Source organism: Pinus tabuliformis, chromosome 3_1, assembly GCF_031772625.1.
Source record: "Pinus tabuliformis cultivar Carrire ecotype Pingquan chromosome 3_1, CPIR1, whole genome shotgun sequence".
NCBI lineage: Eukaryota > Viridiplantae > Streptophyta > Pinopsida > Pinales > Pinaceae > Pinus > Pinus tabuliformis.
Window position 1 is genome coordinate 92,264,277 of NC_142301.1, and position 7,398 is coordinate 92,271,674.

Below are 7,398 nucleotides of genomic sequence, written 5' to 3' on the forward strand. Positions count from 1 at the left end.
TGCGTCTTCTCCTCTGAGTCATAGCTTTGCGCTGTCCTCCCTCTGCTCTGCGTCTTCTGCACTTACACCCTTGACTGATGTTGATTACTCTCACTCTCTTTTCCACCTGCAACTCTCTCTTTGATTCGATTTTCTCTTGCCGAACTTCGATTAGTGATAAAATCGATCTTACTCGAGTAACTGAGTATCTTCCTCTGGTGTATTCTCCAAGTGCCCATCAAGCCTTCTCTTATAATTCTTTCGTTGATCAATCAATAACCCAGATTAAATCCTAATCAATGGCTAGGACCATATTGACTTGATCTCCACCTTCTTCTAGAAGTTTCACCCACAGTTTAGATTAATACCCATTAATTATTTTATTTTCCTAAGTTTACACTTAGGGACCCATTAAAAATAATTAATTATTTTAATAAAATTGTCTCTGAGTGGAATTTCCCAAAATGATTTCTGAGTATTGGAAAATGCATGTGTCTAAGCCTCCCTGCAAAATTTGAGACTTAGAGCACATCCGATGCTACCAGAAATCAACACTCCCTCTTAGCGAGGAATGTGCTCTAGTAATGCAACCCGCTGAAGCATCACCCTGTTCTGTAACATCTCCCTTTGCGCTCGCTGATGTCTGACATCCTGCCCACCAACTACTGCGCAAATGCTGCATCTATATTGTTGTTGACCCTGCCACTTGTCAACATTGCATCCGTACTGCAACTCCCTTTGCCACTGTAACTGAGAAATCACTTGTTTCTAGTACTAAAACAAATTCTCTACCATACCCATATGCTTTTTGAACTGAATGAACTTAGCTCTTCCTAGAGCCTTTATGAGTATGTTTGCTACGTGATCTCCTGTGGGGACATACTGCAACTGTACTGCCCCATGCTGAACACAGTGTCTGATAAAGTGACATTTGATATCAATGTGTTTCGACCGATCATGAAATACTAGATTCTCAAAGAGTTTGATACAACTCTGATCATCACAGTAAACCCTTCCATCCGTTTTTGAACAAATTTACAAGCAATTTTCCAGTCCATATAGCTTCGCACGTAGCTGTGATGGCTGCCATATATTCAACTTCCACTGAGCTTAGAGCTAACGACTTTTGCTTCTTGCTGCGCCAAGGTATCATTCTTGATCCAACACTGAAGCAGTAACCAAAAGTACTTTTCCGGTCCACTGAACTACCTGCCCAATCTGCGTCTGTGAACCCATTCAATCTGACGTCCTCCCCTCGGGAGTATTTCAACCCATATCTCACTGTTCCATGCACATACCTAAGAATGTGTCTAGTTGTTGCCTAATGCATTTTTTCGGTTCCACCATGAATTGACTATGAGTGTTGACAACAAAGCTAATGTCTGGCCTCGTGTTGACCAGACACATGAGCGACCCAATGAGTTGTCTGTACAAGGTGGGGTCCACTTCTTTGTCTCGTGATGCATCTATTTTCTTCCAACTGGTAATCATGGGAGTAGCCATGGGTCGGAAATCCTGCATTCTGAATCTCTTCAGAATATTTGTAGCATATCTTGCTTGCCCAAGGAAGATCTTCCCATTTAGGGAAAACTTTAAGAACCCCCCCCTAAATTTACATGTATAATAAATGGGCGAATCTCCATGGTATATAGGAAAAATGGAAGGCGATTTTATCAATAATATGATATGTATATATAATTTTTTTGGCGAATCTCTCACCAGGCATGGCGAATATTTTACTCAATTATAAAATCTTGTGTTTATTGAATACACAAATGAAATCATTGCATTTCTTTAAAATATCTTTTGAAATCAAAATTACCGAAATTACATATCGATAACCTAGTGGGTGTAGGATAAAATTCACCCGTGCATGGCGAATATTTTACTCAATTATAAAATCTTGTGTTTATTGAATACACAAATGAAATCATTGCATTTCTTTAAAATATCTTTTGAAATCAAAATTATCGAAATTACATATCGATAACCTAGTGAGTGTAGGATAAAATTTACCCGTGCCATTCACAGAAAGCATGAGAAAAAACCTAATACTATATATAAAACAAGAAAAATTCAAATTCATCACTTCTAGGGACCTCGTAACCACCCTGCCAATACACAAGTATGTTCCTGTTTGCAATTAGAAAAATTACACAAATTACAATCTGTTTACTCCAGCATATGTTTACTCCAATGTCTATTAACCATTCACCTTAAAATGTTTTTACAATATAATTTCCTAAGTCTATTTAATATCTTCATTATCATAAAAACCAACCTATATCCTTCTTAATTCCACATCTACCACTCTTAGGGGGATGAAATCTATTTATCTCTCTGAGCACTTGGTAGACCTAGAATTAAGATGGATCTAAGATGATAGAATTTCCCCTTTAAATAGTCTATGCTCACATGAATACCATGGTATTACCATGGGTCAATACCATGGGTTATCATAAACCTAGAGCTTAAAAATTACTATTAGTAATTTATAAATATTAATAAAATTAATAGTTGATTTTTATTTTATTTTTTATTTTAACCAAGCTAAAATGTTTAACATACATTAAATTACAACATCCATTTTTACTCTTGATCGGATCAAATATTTTTTCACTCTATGCTAGTTTGCATATCACGATATTTGATACCTCTCGGGGGTTAGCAGATCTAGAGTAAAGATGGATCTATGCTGGTTTAATTTCCCCATTTAAATAGGCTACATTCTAGGTGAATACCATGGGTCAATACCATGTGCCATTTTGGTGAATACCATAGGTCAATACCATGTGCCATTTTTATTTTTATTAATACTAATATTACAGTTAATAATGTTTTTTTTGCATGGTATGAATAACAATCTAGTCCATGGTATTTGTCCCATAGTATTTTTGTCAGGCCAGGCTAGCTCAGAAATTAATGAGCGCAAAACAACTGAGTGATATTATTCATTCAACTATTATTATTTATACATATACAAAAACGGATCAGTTCATCTTCTAGATGACTGTCCGGCTTCACCTCATCCGTTTCGGATTAGGTGTCAACATTCCCCCCCTTAATTTGAAGGGATGTTGGTGAGTCCAAGCATCGTTCTGAATCTTTCAAGCTTTTCTCTTCCAAGCGCTTTGGTGAAGATGTCTGCAATTTTCTCGTTTGTGGAACAATGACGGAGATGGATTGTTTTGGCCTCAACATGATGTCGGATCAGATGATATTTAGTATTGATGTGCTTAGTACGATCATGGAACTTTGGATTCTTGGCCAACTTTATTGCAGATGTGTTATCAATCATGAGTGGAGTAGATTGTATTTGTTTTACTTGCAAATCTTCAAGAATTTTCCTGAGCCACACAATTTCTTTCGTTGCTTCAGCTGCTGCCACATATTCTGCTTCTGTTGTGGAATCTGCTGGTACTGATTGTTTGCGTGATCTCCAGGAGACAGCTCCTGATCCAAGACTCATAGCATATCCTGAAGTAGATACCCCAGTTTCTTTGTCTCCATCGAAGTCTGAATCAGAGTATCCAATCAAGTTGAAGTCGTCCACCTGTGTATACTTGATTCCAAGGTCTTGAGTTCCCTTCAAGTACCTTAGAACTCTTTTTGCAGCAGACCAATGTCCTTCACAAGGCTTTTGCATAAACCTTGAGAGGATTCCAACAGCAAATGAAATGTCTGGTCTGGTAGTAGTGAGGTAGATGAGACTTCCTACAAGCTGTCTATACTTTGTTGCATCCTCAAATTCTTTTCCTTCAATAGATGTGAGCTTCAAGTTTTGTTCCATTGGAGTAGAAAGGGGATTGCACTCTGTCATGCCAAATCTGTTTAACAAATCTCCAATGTATTTCTTTTGAGAAAGAAATATGGACTTTGGATGTTGGGTTACTTCAATGCCAAGATAGTAATGAACATAACCCAAATCAGTCATTTCAAAAAAAATTCCTAATTCTTTCTTTATGGATGCAATATAACTTTCATTGTTCCCTGTCATTAAAAGATCATCTACATATACCACAAGATATACAACTGTTTTGCCAACTTTCTTGACAAATAAAGTTGCATCATCAAGATCAAAATGTTTGAAGTTGAGTTTCAGAAGATGCTCAGTTAGTTTTTCATACCAGGCTCGTGGTGCTTGTTTGAGGCCATACAAGGACTTCACAAGTTTGCATACTTTGTGTTCATGTCCTTTCACAGCAAATCCTTCAGGCTGGGACATAAAAACATTCTCTTTTAGATCTCCATTCAAGAATGCAGTTTTTACATCCATTTGATGGACTTTCCAACCGTTCTGAGCAGCTAGTGCAAAGAGTGTCCGGATGGTGGCCCATTTTGCTGTGGGAGCAAAAGTTTCCTCATAATCGACCCCTTCCTTTTGTGCAAAACCTTTTGCCACAAGCCTAGCTTTGTGCTTGTCAAGTGAGCCATCAGCTTTGTACTTGTTCTTGTAGACCCACTTGCAGCCAATTGGTTTGGTTCCAAATGGAGGATCAACCAGCTTCCAAGTGCCATTCTTTATGAGGGCATCATACTCCTTCTGCATCGCTTCTTTCCATTCATCATGAGAAGCAGCTTCTTTGAAGGAAGTTGGTTCAAAATCTGTAGACAAGTTCAATTCACAATCATAAGTAACATCCATATCAACAGGTGAATTAGAGTTATCTACATCACCTCCATCTTGTCGGTTTGAATTTCTGGTTCCTGTTTTTCCAATTTCATCAGGATGAACACTTTCAAGTGTCTTTGTCAGCCACTTTGGAGGACCTTTCTGAGATGGTCCAGGCTGTTCTGTTGATGGAGTTGGGTCTGAATCAAGATTGAGTCTCCCAATTCTATCAATTACATCACTTAAAGCATCATCCGTTGTTGGAGTGTCATGCAGGGGAGATTGTTCTTCGGAAGAAGATTCCACATGTTGATCTAGTATAGGAATCCCCCCTTCAAGATGTGGAATCTGATTATCAAACTCTTGGAATGATTTCGGTTTTGTGAATCTATCCAAGTGATCAAGTTGCCGCTCAACAACACTGTCAGATTTGGATGATTCAAGAAAAATGACATCTCTAGATAAAACAAACTTTTTATTTACTTCATCATAAAGGCGGTATGCTTTAGATGTGTTTGAATACCCCAGGAAGATACACTTACGACTTCTAGCACCAAGTTTGTTTCTATGTACCTTTGGTATTAAAGCATAACAGGTGGAACCAAATATCCTGAGATGTTTTACCGAAGGAACATGTCCATACCACAATTCATAAGGAGTCTTGTTTCTTATAGCACTAGATGGACATCTATTCTTTATATATGCAGCACATAGAACAGCATCAGCCCAAAACATTGTCTTTACATTTTTGAAGAAAAGCATGGATCGTACCATATTCAAAATTGTTCTGTTCATTCTTTCAGCTACACCATTCTGTTGAGGATTATAAGGCACAGTTGTTTGATGTTTAATCCCATGTTGGCGAAGATAGTGTTCAAATTCATTTGATGTATATTCTTTTCCATTATCAGTGCGAATAGACCCAATATGAGATTGTGCATCATTTTCAATCCATTTATGAAAATTCTTGAATGTTTGAAAAGCATCAGATTTGTTCTTCAATAAGTAAACCCAACACATTCTGGTGTAATCATCAATAAATGTCATGATATATTTATTTCCATTTGCAGAAGAAACAGGCATTGGACCACATAAATCTGAATGAATAAGTTCAAGCTTCCTATGTGCTCTTGAATGTGAATCATGAAAAGACTGTTTGCTGTGCTTTCCTAGAATGCAAGCATCACATTGTTTATGTTTTCTAGGAATTGTAGGCAAACCAGCAACACCATTTTTCTTCAACAAGCGGAGACTATCATAGTTTAAATGTCCAAATCTAGCATGCCATAATAAACTTGATGGAAGTGCACCTTCTTCATGATGAGAAATATATGAGAAATGCTGTGCATGAGCAGAGGTTCCTTGCAGTTTAAGGAGTCTTTCTTCTTCTATACCCCTCATGACAAGTGAGTGGTCAGATGCCTTTCTTACCTCAAGCTTGCCATCAAACATGTGAATGGAGTGACCTTGCTGGCGGATGTGGACCAGGGACAGCAAGTTTCTCTTCAGCTGTGGGAGATATAGAACATGATCCAGAAGAAAGTCTGGAAGACCAGGCAGTTTAAGCCTGATTGTGCCAAGCCCTGATGGCTTGATTTTTGACTGATCTGCAAAGTATACTGCTCCATCAACATTGTTAGTGAAATCTTCAAAGAAATCTCTCCTATGAGTCATATGACAGGTTGCTCCTGAATCAAGCAACCAGTCATTTTTCGAAGAAGCAAGTGAAGCATTAAACAAATCTTCATTTACTCCAATATTACATTGTGCCTCAATATAGTGTGCAGATTCAGGTGCTTTACCTTTGTCTGAGTCATCAGTTTTACCTTTCTGCTGATTTCTTCTCTGCTCAACTTTGTCCCATGGTAGCTTGCATGTAGAAGCATCATGTGATCCATTTCGTTTGCAGCGAATGCAATGCAGATCTGCCTTTTCTGCTTGAGAATGTCTGCCCCCCCTGCCTCTGAAGTATCTTCCTCTTCCTCTTCGTCCACCTCTTCCTCTTGCAGAATCTTGAGCAGGATGCTTTTCTTTGTGAGCAAGGCAAACAGTCTCTTCAGAAGATTCAGGGACTGTTTTCTTTCCAAAGGCTTTCTCTCTTTCAGCAAACTTTTTCACAAGAGAGTCAAAGGTTATATCTTTAAGGTTTCCATTTGCTTGTAAAGACTCAAGATAATTGGAGTAGGTAGGATAGAGTGCTTTGAGAAAGGCAATAAGAGAGATATCCAGCTCAACCTTAGTGGATTTTATATCATGCATTATAGACTTTATTTCAGATGCAAGAGCAAGAGGATCATTATTTTTCAGTTCAAGAGTGAAGAGTTTAATCATGAGCTGAACAACTTCAAGTGCAGAATGTGTATCATAGAGTTCTTTCAGCTTCTGTAAAGCTTCAAAGGCAGTGGAATAGCAGGAAATATGACGACTTACTTCCTCATTGACAGATGCTGCGATCAATGCAAAGGCTTTGCTGTTCTTGTTTTCCCAAATGGCGAGTTCTTTGTCTGATGTGGGCTGCACAGGGTCTCTGTCTTCTTCTCCGACACACACACCTTTCCACAGCTCATTGTATATAAGGGTGTGTTTTACCATCCGGGACCATTCAGAATAGTTATCCTTGCCAGTGAGAACTATTCCGACCATAGAAATGATTGAATGCATTCTGTAAAAAAAAAATATCTCTGCCAAAAACACTTCTGTTGAGAGGAAAAAAAAATCCTTATATGATTGCCTTCTGCAATTTTATTTTTCTTTTAACATTCCAACAGTATATATATATATCACTGTTTAATGATGGCGCTCACCGC